The sequence below is a fragment of the Fundulus heteroclitus genome, unplaced genomic scaffold (genome assembly GCF_011125445.2).
Source record: "Fundulus heteroclitus isolate FHET01 unplaced genomic scaffold, MU-UCD_Fhet_4.1 scaffold_175, whole genome shotgun sequence".
Classification (NCBI taxonomy): domain Eukaryota; kingdom Metazoa; phylum Chordata; class Actinopteri; order Cyprinodontiformes; family Fundulidae; genus Fundulus; species Fundulus heteroclitus.
In genome coordinates, this window is record NW_023396587.1 from 122,448 (window position 1) to 148,317 (window position 25,870).

Genomic DNA, 25,870 nt, shown 5'->3' on the forward strand with positions numbered 1-25,870 from the left:
ATAAAATAAAAACCACAAAACCCAAAAGGTCAACAGTTTCATGATACATCAAGCTTAGGGACTGGCTAATATACAGCAGGTCAAAAAAGGCCATATTTTGGCTGCAGTGCTTGCTGTTCTCTTATGAAGAAAAGATCAACTAGTGCACTAAATTCAATAGATGGGTTGAAAATATCCAGTATAAAATAAGTGCTACAAATGTTACAACACTTTTGTTCATATGGCAGCAGAACATTAAAATAAAAGTGCTCTTTACACTACTTTTGAATTCATTCTTGGAGTTTGTAAATACAATGCGATTAATCAGGGCGATTAATCGCGATTAATCGCCCTGATTAATCGCGATTAAATATTTTAATCGTTGCCCAGCCCTAAATAAAATATAATAAAATGACATTGACGCTTTAAGCTGTAGATCCACGTGAATGACCTTAGCCCATGTTAATCTATTTTGAAACTCATTTGCTTCATTTCATAACTCCTTTTTTCTGCTTGTTTTTGGGTTTGTTTGTTTTTTGGTTTGTTGTTTGAAGCTTCCTAGTTCCATTTCCCTGGTGTGGTTAAATGACATCAATATTTCATAGGCATCTTATAGATATGATGGGTTTAAATTTTATATCTGGTACGTAACTAGATTGCAAAATAATAATCACTATTACCTTTCAAAGTTACATAGTGTTAACAGTTTTTGCAATCACACGTCTAAGAAAAAAATATCCTAAATTTACCAACGCTTTTCAAACGGTTTCATAGCATTTGCCAGAAAAAAATAATATCTGATATTACATGAGGAACAAATCAAAGTACAACAAACTAAAACTCAGAAAAGCAAAGCATAGTGACCACCTGAGATGGAAGAGCAGAATCTGGAACATTAAAAAGGTTTGATTCTACTAGCATGCAAATGACAGGTAAAAACCCAATGATTTCCCTGTAATGATCACTTACTTCTTTACAAACAACAAGTGTAGTACATTTGATGCACTGGTAAAACTTGATGCTTTGTATGAGGGTCACCATCAAGAAAAAATATGTGGTTTAGATATTGCAAGTCACAGAGTAAGAAACACACACATTTAATACAGCTAGGATCACAAAGATTGTGATAATAATAATGCCCTCCTAAAATCACATTTTCAATTTAGTTTCTAAAGTAATTGTTGGGGGGCCAACGTGATATACAGAAAACACATGCTGTTCTCCAATCATGTCCTCTTTGAATATTTTTTATTTCTCTGCATCTGTTACCAAATTTTTCTCCCCATAGTTTTAGATAAATACATTATTATAAAGAAGTCAGATCTTAGATAATCATGGATTTCCACACAGGATGTACAGGTGAAGAGGTGCTGACACACAGATTATTAACACACCACACCAATCTCCTTCCCCTGTCTGTTTCATTCTGGGTTTTGGCTGGATGCATATCAGCAGCTTACTTTCCATTTGTCAAACATATGAATAATAATTAGACAGCATGTCAGTTCGTTGTTTCCTCCTACCTCTATTCTTCGGAATTCATGCATACTTAAACTGCTATTATTCTGATATGGGTCATTTTGTGGAAACAGCAGACACTGACTAGCCAGACTTGTGGCTTTGCAACAGTGTCCTTGGATGTTTCTTTGCCTGCATCATTTTTGAAGTTTTTTTTAGGAAAAATAGGGAATTGTTATAATGTACCAAGAGGGCCAAATACAACAAAACATAGATTCAAATCTATCAGTGTTTTGGAGTGGCCATCACAAATGGATCATGGATAATTTGGTTCTGTTGGCAGAAATTGACGAAACCTCCAGTGACCTATTGTGGAAGGATACCAATAACCAAAAATGGTGAGTAGGTCCTCTGGACAGGTTCTTCTGTGTTGAAACATTTAGTCTCCTCCCAGGAGACTTCTTCAGTTTGGGACATTTCAGGTAAACTCAGTCTTATAAGCAGTACCATTGCATAGTTTTTTAAACAAGTTTAACGGTGACAATCAAAACTGGTTGTTCATATGTAAAAGAGGACCATCTACCAAACAGCCAATTGTTGATAGTTGCTTATAGTTTCCTGAGAGTCATGCTCACAATAACAGCATTGTAAGAGGGAACTTTTGAAATTTTACTTCTTGGATTATGGAGATGCATCAGGACATTTTGTTACCAAAAGCATTTAAATAGGTCATACATTTGAAAAGGCAATTTGATTAAATACCAAAACAAATTCTATTAAATACCAAATTCCAAACCAAATGTATGGAAATTTCACAATTTGAGGGGAAGTGAAAATATTCTCACCCTCATGGTTTGGCACAAAATAGTGACTTGTACTCACTATTTTGAAAAAAAAAAAAATAGTTGTGTCAAATAGTGTTGTTTTTGAGCCGGACCAAACAGCACAGCAGAAGATGGACAGAGAAACAGGCAGTAACATGTGTAGGTAACAAGCAAAGTCATGGACATAGAATGGACATTTTCACAGAGACAACGTAAGGAGGAACCTCAAACAGGACCGGTTCAGGAAATCGGGTTGTGATTTACTTTATTTATTTTTTAAAGGGGTCCACAGTCTTCAAAGCATTATTTGTAGATCGTGTTAACATCTCCATATGACTAAATATATCTGAATGGAACATTTTCATGGAACTAACAGTTCCATTTGTAATTAGTTGTTAGCACTCTAACAGTACTAATATAAAGTCTGTAAAATAACAACACATCACATTCCTGTTAAAGCAGAGTCTAATTTTAGAAAATGAATTTACATCATGCGAAGCTCAGCTTAGCTCATTCTCTTTGTCCTCCATCTGAACCCTGTGTTTATCTCTACTGCAAACCCTCCTCCATACTCATTCTGTGCATTTCAAAGGAAGCGTGAACCCCTAATTTGCATAATCCAGTGTGTTTGTGTGCATACGTGTCTGTGTTTGTGTGGATGGGTTTGTATTGGACAAAGCACTGAGGTATTTTATACATTCCCAAATCTCATTATTCTAAGTGACCCAATGAACAAGGCCTGTTCAATGATCAAGAGAGAAAAGGTGGTCATAACTGACAAAGAAAAGTAAAACGTTGACAGAAGGAAAACTTGACACAATGGAATCTCGAAACAGGTTGTTATATAGTTGTATTCTGGTTGTTGTCTATACTGCATAAAATTCAGAATGTTAAATTTTATTTTGTCGTTTATAGCAAAAATGTCTCTGTTAAACCTGAGAGAAAAAGAAAAATATGTTCTTTAATAAAACCACATTATGTAAGGTCATAGATGTGAGCCAGCAAAATATATCAGTGAAAAGAATAAAGTTTATTCAAAACTGGTTTGTTAAAATATTCAAAGTGAATGTTAGGCCTTGGAAGTATGCAATTTCAATTCAGTTAAATTAATTTTGAAGGGGACATATGCTTTACAGTTTCTCCTATTGGTATTTAAGTCATCCAGTTTTGGTTTTTATGAAGTGGAACTGCAATTTGGTCTGAATTTACCACCACACTTCCCGTTTGTCCCGTCGCTTTAAATCTAAAGGAGACACCTCCCCTCTGCTATATTTGTAGTATGCTGGCTGACGGTTTAATGGATTGTGTGGGTTAATACACCAACAACCGAATAATTCCACTTATCCATGTGTATTTTCAGCCTCCTTAAGCTTGAACTACAAAATTGCAGTGAATAATGGCGGATTTCTGAAATTGGTAAGCTGGACATTTATAACCTTGTTAAACAGCTCCGCGGCAAATTCTGTAATATCATTGTTCAGAAAACTCAATAGAGAACAGAGAAAACTGAAAGGCTTGATAAATATGATTTGAACAGAATATTAAGATATCTATGCAGCACCTGGAGAGACAACATTCAATGTAATTCAGTTTTATTTGTATAGCACCAATTCACAACACATGTCATCTCAAGGCACTTTATAAATTCAAATTCAATCAAATCATACAGATTGGTCAAAAAGTTTCCTATCTAAGGAAACCCAGAAGATTGCATCAAGTCCTGACAAGCAGCATTCACTCTTCATGAAAGTGTCGTCTGCATTGAGATATAGGTCTGTAATTTATTAAGTCATCTTGATGAAGACAGGGTTTTTTTTAAGTAAATGTTTAATAACAGCTACTTTAAAAGCCTGTGGTACATATCAATTTACTAAGGATAGATTAAACATGTCTAAAATGGGGGCATTAATCAAAGAGAAGACTTCCTTAAATAGCTTGGATGGGATTGGGTCTAACCTACAAGTTGGAGGTTTAGATGAAGCTAAACTTTTAGATAACTCAGAAAGCTCTACTGCGTCTAAAGAGTTTAAACACCGATCAGGTTTTTGAAGATTCCTCCAACGCTGCCTCGCTGACTGAGGACAAGGTAATCATTTTTGGGAGGATGCCAATGTCCGTCCGTCCGTCCGTCCGTCTTCTTCCGCTTATCCGGGGTCGGGTCGCGGGGGTAGCAGCTTCAGTAGGGAGGCCCAGACGTCCCTCTCCCCGGCCACTTGGGCCAGCTCCTCAGGAGGAATCCCAAGGCGTTCCCAGGCCAGCCGGGAGACATAGTCCCTCCAGCGTGTCCTGGGTCTTCCCCTGGGCCTCCTCTCGGTGGGACGTGCCCGGAACACCTCACCAGGGAGGCGTCCAGGAGGCATCCTGACCAGATGCCCGAGCCACCTCAACTGGCTCCTCTCGACGTGGAGGAGCAGCGGCTCTACTCTGAGTCCTCCCCGGATGACAGAGCTCCTCACCCTATCTCTAAGGGAGAGCCCAGACACACTACGGAGAAAACTCATTTCAGCCGCTTGTATCCGGAATCTCGTTCTTTCGGTCACGACCCAAAGCTCGTGACCATAGATGAGGGTAGGAACGTAGATCGACCGGTAAATCGAGAGCTTCGCCTTTTGGCTCAGCTCTCTCTTCACCACAATGGATCGGTACAGCGCCCGCTTCACAGCAGACGCTGCATCAATCCGCCTGTCGATCTCCCGCTCCATCCTCCCCTCATTCGTGAACAAGACCCCAAGATACTTGAACTCCTCCACAAGGGGCAGCACATCCTCCCCAACCCGGAGAAGGCACTGTACCCTTTTCCGGTTCAAGACCATGGTCTCGGATTTGGAGGCACTGATTTTCATCCCGGCCGCTTCGCACTCGGCTGCGAACCGCTCCAGTGAGAGCTGTAGATCACGCCCTGATGAAGCCAATAGGACCACGTCATCCGCGAATAGCAGAGACGCAATCCTAAGGCCACCAAAACGGATCCCCTCAACACCTTGGCTGCCCCTAGAAATTCTGTCCATAAAAGTTATGAACAGAATCGGTGACAAAGGGCAGCCTTGGCGGAGTCCAACTCTCACCGGAAACGAGTCCGACTTACTGCCGGCAATGCGGACCAGACTCTGACACCGGTCGTACAGAGACCTGACAGCCCTTATTAAAGGGCCCGGTACTCCATACTCCCGGAGTACCCCCCACAGGATCCCTCCGGGGACACGGTCGAATGCCTTCTCCAGATCCACAAAGCACATGTAGACTGGTTGGGCAAACTCCCATACCCCCTCCAGAATCCTGCTGAGGGTATAGAGCTGGTCCAGTGTTCCACGGCCAGGACGAAAACCACACTGCTCTTCCTGAATCCGAGATTCCGACTATCCGACGGACCCTCCTTTCCAGAACCCCTGAATAGACCTTACCAGGGAGGCTTAAGAGTGTGATTCCCCTGTAGTTGGAACACACTCTCCGGTCCCCCTTTTTAAATAGGGGGACCACCACCCCAGTCTGCCAATCCAGGGGAACTGCCCCCCTTGTCCACGCAATGTTGCAGAGCCGCGTTAACCAACACAGCCCCACAACATCCAGAGCCTTAAGGTACTCCAGGGCGAATCTCATCCTACCGCCTGGGGCCCTGCCACCGAGGAGCTTTTTAACAACCTCGGCAACCTCAGCCACCAGAGATGGGAGAACCTGACCCAGAGTCCTCAGGCTCTGCTTCCGCAATGGAAGACGTATTGGTGGGATTAAGGAGGTCTTCGAAGTATTTCACCCACCGAAACACAACGTCCCGAGTCGAGGTCAGCAGCACACCACCCCCACTGTAAACAGTGTTGGTACTGCACTGCTTCCCCCTCCTGAGACGCAGGATAGTGGACCAGAATCGCTTCGAAGCCGTACGGAAGTCTTTCTCCATGGCCTCTCCGAACTCTTCCCACGCCCGAGTTTTTGCCTCGGCGACCAGCCGAGCCACCTGCCGCTTCGACTGCCGGTACACATCAGCTGCTTCCGGAGTCCCACAGGCCAAAAAAGCCCGATAGGACTCCTTCAGCTTGACGGCTTCCCTCACCGCTGGTGTCCACCAGCGGGTTCGAGGGTTGCCGCCGCGACATGCACCGACAACCTTGTGGCCACAGCTCTGACTAGCCGCCTCATCAATAGAGGCGCGGAACATGGTCCATTCAGACTCAATGTCCCCCGCCTCCCTCAATTTTATTTATGAAGAATCTCATAAAGTCATTACTGTTGACAACTAAGGGAATGGATGGATCAACAGAGCTATGACTCTGGGAAACTGTACTAACCTAGGTTTATTTTATTCTCCTCTATTAATGATGAAAATTATGCCACTCTAACTCTGCGAAGGGTCTTTTTATATAGTAGACTGTTTTTCCAGATTAGGTAGGATTCCTCTAGATGTGTAGCATGCCATTTTCTCTCCAATTTCCTAATGTTGTGCTTGAAAGAACGCAGCTTCCTGTGAATAATCACCTTCTTTTCAAGGGGCTACATTGTCTAATCCAAAACGCAACGCAGAAGTGACACCATCAACAAATGCAACAATTTGAGAATAGGAAAAAATAACATTGCTGCCCTCTGATGGGCATTTCTGTGATACTGAGGAAATTAAAGGGACAAAGTTTAAAGTTAGACACAACATTATCTGATAAAGATCTACTATAGTAAAACCTTCTTTTGGGGGTGGAGAACTCAGTTAAATTGAACTGAAATGCTATTAAAAATGGTCAGATAGAACAGGTTTGTGAGGAAACTTCAACTTTTCTGCATTCCTAGAGACTCAAGTAAAAAAAAAAAAAAAAAAAAAAAACACATTTAATGTCTGTCATGGTTTTCAGATGACGAGCCCACATGCAGATACGATCGGGAAGCAAAGCACAGTTTTAAGATGTTTATTTAGGAAACAGGCAGATCTAACGGATGGGACTACAGGCAACTCGGCAGGGTCAGAACGTCACGGCTGGAGAGACTGCAAAGAGAAGAGTAAGTGACTCTGAAAGGTGAACCAGGAGAACTACTAGAAGCTGCGCTGCTTACCATAAAGCTGGGCGGACCTAACCGGGAAGAAGTAGCGCCGAGGGAACTCTGTGATCCTACTCTGTTGGTGATAGGCGGCTAATGGCTGAGGGCGGCAGATGTTACTGGTGAGGGATCCAGAGCGAGCCTCCTCGGTGGGTGACAGATGGATTGACCAGAGTGAGGGAAAAGCCATCAGAATCCGGGAGGGGGAATCTCAGGCCTCGCTGGGTAACATCCAGGAAGTTTGAGGGGAGAGCCAGAGCAAAATCTGAGCAGACGGATTCTGCAGGTCTGATTCTTCGGACTAGACGTCAAGACAGATGAGTGCATCCAAGCACCAAAAACTGTGACAAAAACAGGGAGATCCAAAATTAGTCAAAGTCTAAAGACGAAAAAACTCACAAGCAGGTTTCCAAGAGTTGTGTCAGAGGCCACGTCGTACCATGACTGGTTAAGGCTCTGGCGTCCTCCATCTGTCAGCGCTCTGCTTAAGAAGCCAGAGGAAGCCGCCTGCAACGAGCTGCAGGTGTGGGCCACGCCCCCTCAGCCAACTAGACACACCTGAGGAGTAGAGTTAGAGCAGGAAAACACAGAGAACCCTGACAATATCCCCTTTAATTCAGTTTATTTATATAACGCCAATCCAAAACAAATGTCATCTCTAGGCACCTTATAGGAAAAAATCTAATGCAATCCAATAATACAGACCAATCCAAAGGCAACTCCAATTTGATTCTAGTTATAAAACAATGCAGTCAAGTTTTGTTTATTATTCAAATTGGTTAAAAAGTTTTCTGTCAGAGGAAACCCAGCCAATTACATTGAGTCACTGACTTGCAGCAATCCCTCATTGAACATGCAGGCGGTGATAACCAGGAAACCCTACCATGACAGGAAGAAAACTCCAGCAGAACCAGACTCAGTGTGAGTGGCCATCAGCAGTGATCAACAGGGAATTTAAGAAGATAGCATATACACAAAAAACACTGAAGCATTGATCCAGGAGTGCTTTGTATGTTTAAGAAAAAAGTAAAGATTTAATGGCAGAATTAGCTCCTTCAGCGGCTTCAACTAGGAGAGAAGCACAACTAAAAGACCTTTAAAAGACAAACCCAAGTGTGTCATTTATAGAAGGAGAACATGAAGTCATTATCAGCAGTAGCTCTGCCGATACTCCCCTCCAGGAAGGTATTACAGCTAAGCACAAGAAAAACAGGTTTGATGTAGCCTCTATAAAAAGAAAAAAAACAGACAGAACATAAAGGTAAATACTAAAATAACAGCAAATGTTTCAGTAGGTCTACAATTATAGTAACATAAATGTGGTTTGAAAATTTATGACTAAATATATGGACTTTCTTTAAAGAAAACTGATTTCTTCATGAAAAAGCTAACAATTGTTTCCTTCAGGAAATGGAAATTCAGCCAGATGTCAGATGTATGCTTCCTAAGACGGTGATTAAAAGAACATCAAAAGCATTATGTTACTGAAAAGTTGTCCACCAAAAGACAACTGGCTGTATCTTCATCCTTGATTTATACACAGTTATAACAAATACCGAACAAACAAGTCAAGCTAAAACTGGCAAGAGTAGACGGGGGCTAGTGAGAGCCGAAGACTGGCAGAGATCCGATCCACATGAGAGCCTCTTTAGATCAAAATCCTGTCTTTATTTAGGTATGCACATCCACTCCCATATCCCTCCTCAACACACTCCTCTCCATCTTCTCATTGCTTTCCTTCATCTAAGCCTCCCCCTCATTAAAACTCTTAATTGACTCATTCACACCTGCTCATGCAGCAGCTCATTTGGGACAAGGCTCCACCAGAGCAGATTTTCTCATCAGCTATGAGTTCACTCTGGTGCACAATGTCCTTCACTCACCTACAGGGCAAAACAATAATCTGAGATGACGTGAGGTTGACTACAAATATGTCAAAGCCGTGTCAATATGTGAGAGCGCACATGACAGATTTTATAAGGCTGCAGGTTACTTTGCTTCTTTTCCCTGTCATCCCCCCCATGGAGCACACAGGTGTTACCATTTTACCGTTGTGTATTTTTGCTTGGTAGTTAAGTATTTTAATTACTTATAGAGACAAATCTTTATCAAACCTGGTTAAGTCTGATTTGTGTTATGGGTTGATTTAATTTGGTGGTATGACTCTAACAGCTTTGCACATCTGAAGACTGAACTCAAATGTGAATTCAGCATTTGAATTGTCTTGTTACTAAAATGTGCTATACAAGTAAACTTGCCATGCCTTGCCTTGAATTGTTCCCCCATATTTCTAAATAGCTTTATGTACTGCAAACAGAGGGTTTCAACTGCTGATACCATATCTGTGTCAAATTAAACACTATCCTTACATGGTTGCTTCCTGCAGCCTTTCGACTGCATGTCTTCCTACTTCTCAAGTGTACTGCCGGAGACTCGTGGATATTAGGCAGCAACCACAACCTTTTAATTATGAGATTTAGTCGACATTATTTTAATTTTCCTGTTTTCCTCAGAAATGTTACACTTTTATCACCTTTAAAACGTAAACAAGACCAAAAAACAATCTATATCTAAATGTGAAGTCTAAATATAAATGTTTGAGCTAAATTTTTCAGAGATATTCAAATTAACCATGCCCAATGATTTGTTAAAGATATATAACCACGTAATATGCTTATAAGAAAAAAGGCCGAAAACATCATGATAAAATAAAGTTAAGCCTCCTTCTTAATAGTGTACTGATAGTCCGTTTTGAGCCAAAAATAATTCGCTTTCGGGTACGATTACCAAATATAAACAGACGTGGTGACATCTACAGACAGTATTGCAGAACTATCATGATGCCGGTTTGCTTAATTTATAATGCTGGACCGAGCCTGACCCTCTGCAATGCCTCGCAGTAAAGCGGCAGCTCAGCGTGATCGAAGACCAACCATTATTAATTAAATAAACCGATCTACAGCAACTTTAACAGCGTCATATCAGAACATTTACTCATGTTAATCAACTCTGCAGTCACATCTGAGACTCGGCAGGTTTAGCATCCGCTTCAGTGAACACCAACGTTCAGACTGTATTCCCAGCGACATACTTTTCCCTCTTGGAATCATTTTTCTTGTGCTTTTTTTACTCTGGATCTCGGACCTTTCTTCATTGCTTCGCTGGGAGATGCTAATAGCTGTTAGCCCTTCCTTGTTTTAACCCCTGCTGTGGATGCGTATTACATACTTCCGTTAAAACCATAAATAAACATGAAAGGCTTTCTTTACAAACAAATTGAGCAAAAACAAAGCATGAAACACCAAAATAACAACTAATACGCAAGCAGGACGTGAGAAACGAAAAGTAGAATAAAAAAAATATGTCACCTAAATCTATTGCATAATATTTTTTTTTACACAGTGCACCACATACATCGATACTTCTAGTTTTTCTAAATAGAAAGTCTAAAACAGATTTTCTGATCATCAATACTACATAACTCATGAAAGCTAATACCAATAAACCCACAGCTAAATGCTGGTCTCCAACCTAGTGGTTGGAACTGGTTTAGGTGAAAACTAAAGGAAATTGTTTGAGGTTATCAGATTAAAAGAGGCTGAATAACTGCTTTCTTGCCCATTGCTTTTATAGTCATGTAATCAGTTTGTTTCTGTAAGTCCTTGGTTTCTACTAGGTCTAGTTCTCTCTCCATTTCAATATGTACTGTACTCTTGGTTATTGACATCTTTTTCCCAGTGTGATCCCTACCAGATAATGTGGCATGCTGTACAAGAATAGCTGTTATTACTTAATTGGAACTATGTTCTTTAACACTGGCTGTGCAGCATTCAGTGTGTGTAGGTTTCATCTCTAATCCTAACCTCTCTATTCTGACATTCATGCACTTATGTTTTAAAGCCAGTCGTATGTCAAAATTACATTATAGCTTGTTCGTCTCCTACCTTCAATTCAGACCAGTCATCACAATTACCACCAGTTTTCACTAGTTGTGCCTTTTGCAAACAGGAGCAGTCTTTGAAAATTGGATGTGTTTTCCACGTTTGAGGGTAAAATTAATTTACATAAATATGCTGCATGAATGCCTCTCTTAAATGTGGGCAAAGTGAGTCAGCACTGAAAGGGACTATTGACATGGCAACTTGATCTTATGTTGTTTTTTTTAACAACGGCTTTTTGAAATATATGAATGAAAAAATGTCTCAAGTCTATTTAAAAAACATTGTCTGAGCACTTTGTCTGCATATAGTATATTGACTGCTGATAACAACACTGTAAAACCTCACTGTAAGAAAGCCGAACTGTCTCTTTAATGTGCTATCAAATTGCCTGGGATTTTTAACACTTATGTTAAAAGGGTTTTTCAGTGTTGAACATCAATTAACCATCAAGTAGGACCTCTTGTGCTTTTAAAACAAAATATAAATACTGTCTTTGTGTACTGTTCCCTTTATCCAATTTTCAGGGGTAGGTAGTGACTAGTTGTAATTAAAACAGCATCATGTAACCTTTAGAAACTATGGGGCACTAGAACTGTAACTTCCAGGTTTAGTGCCCCTAAAGGCCACTGGCAACACTGCATTATTTTAAAATCAAACAGTCTCCCTCCATATTTTGGAATCTGATACCAGACTACCTTGGACCAGCAGATTGAGACGTTATCAAGTTACTTGTACAGGGAAGGTCACATTCACCCTTTACACTAATTCCTACACCAGAGAACCAACAGTATGTCTGATCAGATAAGTCAAAACTTACATCGTGCTGCTTTAAATGTACTTGGGTAACTTTAAAAAAAAAAAAAAAAAAAAAAGCTTTTAGGACCAGTTTTACTTCATGGTACTTTAATGTTTACATTAGTAACATTATAAAGTATCAGTACTCTTGAGTAATTTTTTTGGCTAGTAAGAATATCCATTATTTAACCTAAAGTTAAGTTCACAGTGACTCAATACTGTTATGTTCATATGTTCAGCGCACTTTACTGAAGACTGTTTCCTAAATGTTTTCAAATAAGCTGATTTTGAAAAAAAAAATCTTTACAAATGTGACCACAACACTGTCATTACCAATAAGTTTGTTTAATTTCTAAATTCGGTCTTATCTGTGAGCACTGTCTGAAGCAGCAGGGCAGAGAGCTTGCTGCTCTGCCGCCAGTGTGGACCGTGGAATTCGGTCCCACTGAGTGGGTGATGAATCGCGCCGCTGGGTCAAAGCCTTTGGTCAGCTTGGCCTTGCCTGTCCGACATCCTGCAACACAAATACTTCCACTAGCAATATTTGTCAGGATGCAGCTTGTAGGCTGCATGCTGAGGCTCCCTTCCTCTCTCTTCCCTGCGCAGCCTGATTGGTTCCACTTGTCAGGCTGCAATTACCCCTGATCTGGTGCCACCTGTGTTCACCTCTTTATAAATTCACCTCATTCTGTTCTCGTCGCCGGTCCATAGTGTTCACTCCTGCTCAGTTTCTGCCAGAATCCTGTGTCAGCTCAGTTTTTTGTTACAGTCAGCCAGAAGACTTACTTCAACTTTGTTTTTGTTCCAGTCAGCTAGTAGTCTTTACTTCAACTTTGTTTTTGTTCAAGTCACTGCCTAAGACTCTGCTCAGCTCTGTCCCAACTGAAGTTCTCAACTCCTGTTCATGACTCCTGTGCTGTTCCACGTTCTCAAGTTCCTGTGCTGCTCCACGTTCTCAAGTTCCTGAGCTGTTCCACGTTCTCAAGTTCCAGCAGCTGTTCCACGGTCTCAAGCTCCAGCAGCTGTTCCACGGTCTCAAGTCCTCGGCTCAGACGTTCTGGTTTCAAGTCCTCGGCTCAGACGTTCTGGTTTCAAGTCCTCGGTTCTGATGTTCTGGTCTCAAGTCCTCGGCTCAGATGTTCCGTCCTGCTCTCATGTCTTCTGATGTCCCGTCCTGTTCTCACGTCCTCGGCTCCAGAGTTCCTCCTAGTCAGTCACTCTGCTCTCCTCCTGCCGGCCAGCTTCTGCACCCTACATCTCCGTCAGTTAAAAGACTCAGGTTCTTCTCGTCATCCATCATCCACCCTGTTCAATAAACTCACTTCTAAGAACTAGCTCTGTGTGTGCGTGCTGTGTCCGGGTTCATCCCAGAAAAATATCATGACAATATTACCATAATATGGATTTGTGAGTGTTCCGCCAAGAAGGGGGCAAGGAAGTGTGTGGGCGTGATTGAACAGTTTCCCAAATAATATTTGGGAAACGTAGCCAATCAGAGTTATGTCAACTAGGTAGAGCCATATACTATTACCATACCCAACCCTTTTACTGAGGAGGGAAATCTGGCCTGCAGAAACAACCCTCTACAAAAATGTGACATTATTTATTTTTTATTAAATCATTTGGATAATTTACATTTGCAGCAATATCAACAACATTAAATAGTATTTTTCAGTTTATGTCATGGCCCCTTTAAAGGAAACATAAGCTTTTCAATTCTGCAATGATATGGTCTTAATTCTTTGTTTGTTTCCCCGTCACGTCCCCCCTTTCTACCCCTGTTCTGAGGTGTGTCTTAGAGCAACTTGTTTTGATGCGGTCTCTTTAAATCTAAAGGAGGCACTTCACAACCCCGCCCCCATATAGATCCCAGTGTTCCATTTCACCCTGTTCAGCCATTTTTGGAGCCTACTGGGGGACAGTGCAATGAACAACCAAACATTTTTTGACTTATCCACTAGTATTTTCTACATCCTTTAGCGCTGACATCATTCTGTCACACTTTTTAGTTATTTGCTTATAGTTTTCATTTAGATTCATGTATTTCTGTAATGATCTCGGCGCTGATGCTGGTCTAAGCAGCCACTCCGCACACCTGCCCAGTTCCAACCCTCTCTGCATGCAGCATTCACCAGTTCCACCTGTTCCCACCATTATATAACCAGCCTTCAGTTCAGCCTTCAGTGCCAGAGTATCTCAAGCCTTTGTGGTAAGAATATTCCAGCGTTCACTTTATCTGCCTGCCTGTACCCGACCTGTTCCGTCCTCTGTTTCCGAACCTGCCAGACCCTGTCCTGTCTCCATCTGGAAACTTGACCCGATCTGCCTCCTTTCTTCGAGCCTGCCTGACCCCTTTCTGGATAAACCCTTTGGACAGCCTGCCTGTGTACCGGACCTTGCCCCGCCTGTGAGTACCAAGCCTGACTAACCTCTGAGATCTGCCTGTTATCCAACCGGACCCCGACCTCGCTCACAGATTGCCCTTTGGATTGTTCTCTGGACCCCGCTACCCCGACCACGGACTGTTTTTGGAACGCAGGACTGAAAGCCCCAAACCCCGTCAGCATGCCTGTTCATTCTCTCTTTGGCTCAGTAGGCTCTGCCCCTTTGAACCCGAACCCCGTAAGGTTAGTGCTCCTCCATACATAAGCACTTTGGGTCACAGAGTTTTCCCTGTGTACTAACCTGCTGTCTCCCCACCCAGGCGTTCCGGGCTTAGACGCTGCCCACCTTCCTACCAGAGCCATTTACCCACATATTTAAATAAACCAGTCTCCAACGCCACTGACCTGTTTCTCGTTGTCTACTGGGTCCGCTCTCTTGGAGCTTTACAATTTCTTGTCATTTATTATGTTCAATATATCTTGCCTTATTCTTTTGTTGTTTTTATTCTATTTGGGTTTTGCCATATAGGTTTGCTTCTTCTTGCATATATTTGTTAGATATGTTCAATGCATTTCTTTACTTTTAGCGTTCTGGTTGATTGTTGCTTTAATTTTCACTTGGAGTCGTGTGCTTGTTTTCCTTTCTAAATTGCGTCCTTGTATCTCTGTTCAGCTCCACTCATGTTTATGTTAGTGTGTCATCCTAAGGCATATCCAATTAAGATTCAGTCCACCTGTTGTCTTGTCATCACACTCATGTTTCCCACCTGTTCCCCATGCTATTTAAACATCCGTTTCTCATTTGCTCCTTGCTGCATTTTTCTGCTGCCTTGCCACGTCATTCATGCCATCGACTATATTCATGCCAAGCCTGTCGCTGTTTACTTATTTGCCAGTTTATGTCTTTATTTATTAATATTTGGTGATTCACAGTGCTGCTTCTGTCTGCTCTTTGGTCCAAATCTAAGCTTTTTCCGAGAAATTAAACAGCATCTGACCCAAAAAAAAAAAGTTTTTCCTAACTTTCCCTAGACTACTGACAGAGATTCAGAAAATCCCAAATTTGTTTGTATATTGAGTGTGTAGTTTTTGGACCAACGAAAGACAATTGAAATGCTCATTATCCAACTCTGTAAGAATCCCCTTCAAGTGGGTAAATTTTAACTGTTTCTTTAGTCATAGTAAGTAAATCTGAATTAGTGTAATAACTAATAGTTTAATTAAAGATCATTTCTGGTGACTAGGTGATAAATGATCATTGAGTTTACAAGTGAGGTGTTGATAGTGTGACTCTAAGAATGAACATGTGTTCCTAATATATTTTTATTTCATTTATACAATTCTGGCTCCATGAAAAACATAATTTAATCTTTAGAAAAATATAATTTACACAAACATACATTTTAAAGATCTGAGACTGATATTTTATAGAATGAGAGTGATATGATTAATACAAACTTAAGCTTCGCATGCGTCACATGTAACCTTTAGCAGTGACACATTTTATCCAACTATCTCCGACTTCCCTAAATCAATTCAAACCAATACAGCTGGGTGTGAATTGGTATTATTTGTCATGTAGAGTGTTTGGAGATGGAATTATCATTTTGACCATTGAGCTGGGAGAACTTTGTTATAGCATTTAAAATTAATGTTATTGTTATTATGCAACTTGAATGGACCTTGAACTTACTTTTGTTTCTGAAAGTAAAAGGAAATCTAATCTGAATTGCATTGGCTTCTTGCTACATTATATCATTATATCCTTATTCTGTTCTGCCAGATAAAATGTTTGGTGGTTTCTGCCATTGGTCTGTGAAAAAAGAGTGGCAATGGAAAGCAAAAGGTCAGGTCTCACTCCTTTCTCTGCCTTTGTTCACCCCTTTAGCCTGTCTATAGCAGTATTAATAAATGCCTCATCAAAGTTTATTAAATGTAGACAACAACCTTTTAAACACAACAGAAAATGAGAATATCACTTAGAAGCAGAACTCCAGTTGTAGGTTGCCCATTTAAGTAATTGCCATTTGTCAGGACAAGACATGTCCTGTTCTGACAAGGTCTCTGTCACCAGTAAATCAACCAATCTCCAGCTAATGTTCCTCTCTTCCAGCACAAGATTTATCTGTGTGCTCTTTTCCCTTTGATCTTTATTTTTAGCTGGATACCTCCAAGTTTGCAGGCAAACATGCTCCTACGTAGATTCTCACTGATCCGTTTTGCATAAAAAGCAACAGCAGTCACTGTCATTTTCAGAGTCTTAGTTGATGGATCATTGCCATCCATTAAATCTTGTTTTAACTTTCTTCCTTCTGTTTTTCCCACGGTGCAAGTTTAGTTTGGGGCTGTAATGATACTTTACGGTGCCCTCTGAGGGTAAGAGGTCATACTGCTAATGTTCAGGTCACAGCATATCAAGTTAGTTTTATTTATACTGCCAAGATTCAAACATGCCAAAAGCATAAGGGAGCTTTTTATAATCTACATTTCAAAAAGGTATATATTTAGTGGTAACATGAAAACACCATCATTTTAATTTTTAATCAAAGTAATGTCAGCATTTCTGCATATAACTGCTAACCAATTGCTGAATGCGTGTCATTTTGACTGGTGCAGTAAGTGTAAGTCAATATAATGCACACTGGATATGAAGTTGGTGTTCCATCTTTAACTGATTCAACCCTAACTGTGTAGCCAGCTGTTTAAATCAGTTTTAAGTCAATCCTAGTTAAATATACACGCTCTCCAGACGAATAATTCAGTTCATTAATGCAGCACTAATTCACAACACATGTCAGCTCAAGGTGTTTCACAAAATCAGATCAATTGACAGAATGGTTAAAAAGTGTTCTAAGTAAACCCAGCAGATTGCATTATCTTCCATCAAGGTGGTAGAAGTTAATGATCGTTTTAGTTCCCAAAACTATGTCCATTTAGTTTGGTCATTGTGAATGACACCCAATTCCTTCAGCCAGAACTACACCAAAAGATGAATTTAAGATGCAGCTAAATGTAATTTAAGAAAATCTGGTAAGACTTTTAAATGACGTAACTTGAGATTATTAAATGTGAAAATGTTATAACCTACAAGACCCTGCAGAAAGCTGATTAGACTCCTGAGCAACAGCACAGTTCTGTTTCTCTGGTTTAGGATTTTCTTAACAGAAGAATTACGACAGTTGGTGCCCATCTCCTGGATTTTTCTGTGTGTGATGGCGCTTGAAGCTATGACTCTAGCTACCGTCCACGCCTTATGAATCTTCCCAAAACTTTTGAATGCATATTGCTTTAGGGCCCACTGTTTTTGTCAAGGCTGCAGTTATCCCTTTTGCTTGTATGCATCTTTTCTGCCATATTCTTTCCTTCCACCTAAATTTCCAATAATATGCTTGGCTACAGGGCACTGTAAATATTTTGTGTCTCTAGCAATTAAATGTTACGGTGTATCTTCTTTCTTTTTATTTGCTGTAATACATATTTACATGAAAATTATAGGACATAAAGGATTGAAATATATAACTGTGTAATTAGTTAGTTTCACATTTTGAATTAAAAAAATTAAATTGATTCAGTTTCAGATTGTATTCTTATTAATTAGGTGCCCATGTATTTTCAGCTGCAAATGGTCAAGAGTGCAGTAGCTTTCTGACTTTGGTTGTAATTTTGCCTTTCTTTTGAAATAGTTCCCTAAATTCTCAGAGTGAATAAAATTGTGTTTGCTCTCTATTGTAACATATCTCTATGTTATCAGAACGAGTTATTTAATGAATTAGTGCTAACTGATCCTTCTTTCGCAGAATTAGTTCAGCAGGGTTTTTTTTATGTCAGTCCTTGGTGATTTATGTTCATGCAGTGGACAAAAGAGTCAGCATCTCACGCTCTGCATAAAGCATTTAAAGATATATGTGACATTATTATACAAGTGAGTGCACAGAGCATAGTTCAAATCAATTAAATTAAATTAAATTTTCTTTATATAGCGCCAATTCATGAAACATGTCATCTCAAGGCACTTTACAAAGTCAAATTCAATCAGATTATACAGATTGGGTCAGATTATACAGATTGATAAAAAATGTCCTATATAAGGGAACCCAGTTGATTGCATCAAAGTCCCGACAAGCAGCATTCACTCATGGAGAAGCATTCAGCCACAGGGAGAGTCATCTGCATTGTACATGGCTTTGCATCAATCCCTCATACTCAGCAAGCATGAAGCGACAGTGGAAAGAAAAACTTCCCATTAACTGGAAGAAAAATCTCCAGCAGAACCGGGCTCAGTATGAACGGTCATCTGCCTCTACTGACTGGGGGTTACAGAAGACAGAGCAGAGACACAACAAGAGAGACAAAAAAGCACAGAAGCACACATCGATCTAGTAATCTGTTCTACATTAGATGATAATAGCGGGTGATCTGTCTTCTCTGGATGATGTCACAGTTAACAGAATGCCAGACCAGGTGTACCTACTATGAAGAAAAAAAAAAGAAAAGAGAGAGAACAAAAAGTTAAAATCTGAAATGACGACAAGCAATGCAAACTGGAGAACAGTAGAAATCAGTAGAGAGAGAGAGAAATAGGCCCTGATGTCCTCCAGTAGCCTAAGTTTATAGCAGCATAACTATAGAGGTAGCTCAGGGTAACATGAGCCTCTCTAACTATAAACTTTGTCAAAAAGGAAAGTTTTAAGATTAGTCTGTAAAGTAGACACGGTGTAAGAGTTCAGTAAGAGTTCTGTCCTCTGCCGTCTTCCTCGCTCAATTCTCCAGTGGCGTGTTCCCTTTGCCTCATCAATCTCTAGCTATATTAGTAAAGATTATGCAGATTTAGATTTTCTTTATGTTTTAAGATTTCTTGCATCATTAGGTTTCACAGTAAGTAAATTCCTATTTAATATTAATAAAAATGTTTCAGCATCACACAGATTTGTCTCACCAACCTTTGATTTCATTTAAACAACATTTTGATCCACCTGAAGCCAGCAGATAAAAAAAACCCTGCAAAACAAATGATCTTGCAGCTATTTTCATGGTCAGTGGCTTTCTCTGTCCCCTTTGTACCCCATTCTTCACACTACTCTGAGATTAGCTCTCCCTGAGTAGAGCCCGCTTCAGGAAAATGGTCTCATTAACGGCCAAAGAAGCCAGACTGAGGGCAATCTGAATCTCTCTGCGATTAGTCCACACAAGACATTTAATCTGCCTTGCACATGATGGACACTGCTGGAGAAATTGAAACTGTCTATGGTAGGACATCCCTCTGTTATTACAATATAAAGAACAGTTATTAAACTGTCTGAAGCATGGGGGAGTCAATCCTAATAAGCTCAACAGTGGTGCCCCTCCTCTGTCCCACTACAGTTACTGTCTGATCTCCTCCTTTTTCTATTAATCCCCCTCCACACACACACACACCCTCTCTCCAATATCTTATTTCAGTGTATGCCTGCCCTGCTCATCTGTCATAAAGCTAGTCTAATGACATGTATGCATTTGTGCTGTGAAGTTTTCCATTGACAATGAATAACGGGTCAGCCGCAGACAGGTACTGTATTACATGCTATATTACCAAATAAGCGATTCAGGAACAAACATTAAGTCTTGTATTAAATTTGTTTGGCTGAAATAGTAACCCCATAAAACACACGGCGTTTAAAATGGTTCAGAACAGGAAAACTGCCTTTAAAAACAGCTTAGAAGAAACGTAGACATAAAAAGCAAACTGAAAAATGCAGTTTAGGTCTTGCTTCTGTTAAATATTTCTGGCTTTGGCTAGTACAAATCTAATGTGTCCAGACTGTATTGTAACTAAGTTTGTCTGCTATACAGCACATTGTAGATTCCCAATAAAGGCTTGCCAAGTGTAAATACATAGTTTAATGTTAAAAAAAACTTTGCTGTAAAAGTAGTTGTGTTTATGTATATAAAATATAATAAACTTGTCAAAGTTTGCATCTGATGTTTCTTCACCATCCAAAAAAAAAAAAAACATTTCTAAGGAAATACACAACTAACAGAGGGCATTAATTTGCAGTTAATCATGTAGAGTCCCAGAGTTGGAGCCCAGCCTGTTGGGTTGATTTTGGGCTGTAAACATAACTCAACTGACCAATTATAACCTACTATATATGTAAATCGTCTATATTTTTATTGTGCTGAAAAATGCCCATCCTTACAGGAGTGCATTAACACACAAGAAGGATGTTTCATCTCATGAATATTAAACCGCAGCATAACCTGGCCAAAACCCGTGGGAGCAGCAGCAGTAGGCATGATTGTTGCCACGACCAAAAATCTTGAAATCACAGTTGGTGGCATTTGATTCCAGTGGATACCTCAAATTTCAAAAACATAATGCTAGAGCGGCTGCTTTGGTTCTCTGTGTGCTCTCTTCTCTCTCCTCTCCTGTGCTCCCTTTACGTCCATCTCTCCTCAGCGGTGGGGACGTTTCCTGGGGCACACACACCTGCAGACTATCAGCAATCAAGCCCTGGGAATTTAAGACCCTCTCCACCAGATTGCCTGATTGTCCATTATGGTCGAAGTAATCAAGCTCTCTTAGAAACTATTCCTTGTGGAAAAGTCCTGTTCTTAAATCCTTGTCTTTGTCTGCTTATGAAAATCTGGAGCTCATCTTGAGATGTCTGAAACCACAGGTTTCTGGTTGTTTCTTGGATTGACTCCAAGTCATTGTATTCTCCTGGATTACTCACTTGTATGAGAACAGATGCTAAACTTGCCTGCATGTATACATACTAGATTCCCCTGCCATGCTGAGGTATCCACCTTAAATAGCTGCTGATTCATAGCTAAAAGAGAACATGATTCAGTATTTACCAACACCTACTTGGCAGTCAGTCCCCAGTTCTCTACAGCGTCACTAAAACTCCCAATCTAAAACGAGGGGAGAGAAAAAAAAGAAACCTACCTACCGCTTCACCCTTCCTCACTTCAGCCACAGGATTACCTAGCCACATTCTAGCAATAGTATGAAGTAACATCGCTAACCGCACCTTTGTCCTGTTGTGTATTGCCAATATTTCAGGTTTTCAAGGCACATCTGCCTGTCTGTTTCAATTCTTGTATGTTTTTGGGAATGCAGCAGGAAATACATTCAACAAGGTCAAAGTAAACATTATCTTTATGCTGATTAAAGTGACTCCTTTTAGCCATTAGGGGGGAAAAAAGCCAGGAACAAGTACTTGTAAAGCCAATGCATACTGATGCTCTTTCAGGGTGCCTAATTTGCCGCCACGCAGAGTCTTAGACACAATTCATAATCTCAAGGTGATTTATGGAGCAAAAAGGCCCTGCAGAATATAGTTCCCCTTGCTGAGGCACAGTATTACTAATGGAACTGTGTGAAAAGCATGAAGCTGTAGAAGATTTGTTTAAGGTTGTGTCACTTGGCAGAGCATTGACAGATATACAGTTGATCAGAGAGAGTCTTATACACTTTTGATCAGAGTGTGTCACGGTGGTCACACTCACTGATCACAGATGAGTTATTGACTCTCTACAAAAGAGTGGGTTTTGTTGAACTGCTGCAATTCATCACATGCCTCATGGCTGGAAATGATACATGTTTTATTGCAAGTGAATAAAAAAAAAGAAAGCCAGGGATCAATTTTTGCCCTTCTTTTGACGTAGTTTGCTGACATTTCACTGAAGGTCCGAGAAAGCAACCCCTTGTTCACACTCAACATATTTTCTAATGTGGTACAGAGACTAGATCTGAACTAAAATCTTTTCCCTTTGCAGTAAATATGCCACGTTGCGTGAGTTTTGTCAGATCATGCTTGAAGCCATGATGCATGTTTATGTTTCAAACTATCTGCAAACTACTGTCCAAAACAACTGAATCAAGAAAGTAGAACATGTCCAGAGGACCTTCTCAATTACTTGTATTGTGTTTTTTTGTGGGGCACTCAACAGGGACTTTTTTGTGTTGTAGGTAACTTTGCATCCGAGGCGACAAAAATCACATGTGGGGTTCCCCAAGGGTCCATCTTGGGTCCCCTCCTATTCCATATCTACACGCTCCCTCCAGCTCAGATCATAAAGCAACATCAGTTACCATAACTACGCAGACGACACACAGCTCATCATCACCATGTCACCTGGTGACTATGAACCCGTTAAAGTGCTGAATAAATGCTTAGAAGAAATCAATGCATGGATGTGCCAAACTTTTCTTCAGTTGAATAAAAACAAAACTGAAGTAATAATTTTTGGACAAATAGATGAGCGATATAAAGTTAGTGCACAGCTTCAGCTGCTTGGGCTAGTAACCATTGATCAGGCGTGAAATCTGGGTGTAAATGGGTAAATGGTTAATGGCTTGTACTTGTATAGCGCTTTAAGTGTTTAGGGATGGACTCTGACCTTAAACCTAACACAATTATAAAGTTGGCCTTCTATCGCCTAAAGAACATTTTCAGGATTAAAAGACTAATGTCTCAGCAGGATCTTGAAAAGCTAACCCATGTGACAACAGTGTTTTCACAGGTCTGCTAAAAAAGTTGATCAGACAACTGCAGCTGATCCAGAACGCTGCTGCCCGTGTCCTCACTAAGACTAAGAAAGTAGAGTCACTCCAGGTCTAAAGTCCTTACACTGGCTCCCTGTATCTCAGAGAATAGACTTTAAAATACTCATGTTAGTCTATAAATCACTGAATGGCTTAGCACCTAAATATATCACAGACTTGTTATCAGTGTATCAACTCCCCCAGACCACTAAGGTCCTCAGGCTCAAATCTACTCTGCATATCCAGAACCATAATAAAACACGGAGAAGCAGCGTTTAGTTTTGATGCTCCACTAATCTGGAACAAACGTCCAGAGGACTGTAAACGTGCTCAAACCCTGGATTCCTTTCAATCAAGGTTAAAAATATTTTTGTTTAAAATTGCCTTTAAATGTTAATGTTGATGTTTGTAGTCCAAATTGTCTTATACTGTATCAGACCTGCTGCTACTATAGCAGTGCAATGTGCTTTCATCTGCAATGTTTTTTCCTCTGTCTCTGTAATGCTTTTCTTCCCTCTGTTTTTTTTGTGTGTTTTTTAAGGTACAGTACTTTGAATCGTCTTGTTACTGAAAAGTGCTTCATAAACTTGTCCTGCCTTTATCTGTTAGCAGGCGAGTTTCTGTGTCCTTGTGTTGTCAGACGTAGATGTACTTCTGTTTGTTGAAGCACCCTGAAATATTTAATCTGTAATGCAACTATAAGTGTGTCCACAAGGTGAACTGTGCTCAATTAGGAAGCACAAACAAAATGTGTGTGTTCCTCACTGCTGTAGAAGAGACAGATTCTGATCAATAACTGCCTCTCCAGGCAGAGCTATTAGCAAACAGTACCATGCCTAATAACTGAGGCTTGACCTTTTTCTTTAATGCTTTCTCTTCACAGCCTAAGGCAGCAGCAACGGTATGACAGAAGTGCAGCAAGGAGAAAAGGTGAGCATTGTTTTAGTACTTTGTAAATGTAATGCAGATTGATCACTGTCTTTAAAGTCTTGCATATAATATTCTTGTTTGTCAAGGCCCACGGAAATAAAAAGGACAAGGTTAAGGTTCTAAAGTGAAGTGATTCATGGACCTGACAGTATTTATTTATGTTGAGTCAGGGTATGTTTCTATAAAGCCTCTGGCATTTTTAAACATGGTAATGGTCATATTTCAAACAAAACTATGTGCCATAAATAACTCAAGTTTGCACGGACAAGAAGGAGCTGTATAATTCATATACAGTGTAGGTAGAATTTGCATACCAACGCTGCCGTGCCAAAATGCATTATGAGTCCAGAGGCATTTACTAAAGTGAAAACGACAGACTATAATGTCACTCTGGACTAAAATCTATCTGTTCAACACAATTCAAACTAACAATCTACTTTCTTTTTTAACTTTTTTTTTTTTTTTTTTTTACAGTAACTGTGCTTTTTCTTATTTCTGTTTGAGGAAGTATTTTACCTAAATAGCATTTCCATTCTTCGGTCACTTCATCAGACTCTGTTTTCTCTTTGATCTTAACCATCTCAGACATAGATACGGATTTTGTAAGCTTCAAGAGCAGTGAACCCCTCTGCTACAAGCCAAGCTCATGTTCAGTGATGATATCCCTTTCATGAGTTTTGTCTTATTTTGGTAAAAGCTTGATGATCCTTTAGGAAAACTCGCATTTATTTTCAAGATAAATTGACTTGTGTTTGAAAGACAGCTGGCCAACAGACTGCAATGTGTGTGCATTTGTGTGTGTCAGGCCAGTGAGAAAAACTCTTCTTTTCAGCAACAGCTGCTCTTTTCTAACACTGTTTGTCAATATATATCCATTTGTCGATTAGTCTTCTTTTGTTGTGAGATTGAATTTTATTGTATTTTCCAAGTTAAAAACAACTTTACTTATTAATGTTGCTGGACAACATTTTGCTGGTAGCTGTGAATGTTGTGAACATTAAGAATAAAAGTATTTATATTTAAATTACCTTAGTATAAGCTCCTTGCATTCCATCAAAGTTTCTTTTTCATTTGCTAGATTTAAAATTGAATAAACATCTTGTAAATTAAAAGTTATTTTATCACAGCATCTTAGACCTACAAACACAGCAATCATTGTATGTGGCAAATGATGACTTGCGAGCATTCTTGCTTCTGCAGTTGATTGTACATACATCCACATTCACCCTATCTAACACACTTTGAAGCCCAACTCATTAGCATGCACTCAACTTGAAGCAGGAGTGCGAGAGGCAAGGCTCAATCAGCAATAGATTTGACATTGCCCCTGAGACAATGGCGGGTAAATAGGCACTTCAGAGGAGTTTACACTGTCGTTTACAACTATTTGCCATAGGCGGGGGCTACAAACTCTCTAAACTGACATCCTTGGTAGAGAACGGCCTTTTGTTTTTTGTATTTTTATTTGTTTTGTAGGTGCTTTAAAATTGCAAAAAGCGCACTGATTCCAACACAATACATAGATTAAAAAAAGACAGCATTTAGATTAATATGCAGTGGTTCCATCAAAGACCTCAAGGCAAAGTGTGGAGCTGGGGGGAGGCTCCACACTTTGCTGCCTTAGTAAATGGGGTTTAGAAAAGAATGAATGTTTTAGAACTTATCATTACCCACATGATAAGTTTGGACAGGTATTGACAGGTAGGCCTATTGACTTGGAATATATAATCGTTCAAGTTTGGACTGAAGATGGAAAATTTAATACATTTCCTAAAGAGGCCTGCAACATTTTTCCCCCTCTTTGAGGTCTTGTGAGAATTAAACCTGACTAAGTGGAACTGCTAGCATGTTGGCAGAGACCCATTTATTGAAGAGTGTTACGTTATATTTTCCTCTGTATTGTGCAGCAAATGTGACTTGATGATCTAGGCTAAGGGGCATTTTTATTTATTTTTGCCTCTCCCGCTAAAAGGAAAGAGGGGTACCAAGATATAATTTTGGCTGGTGTAG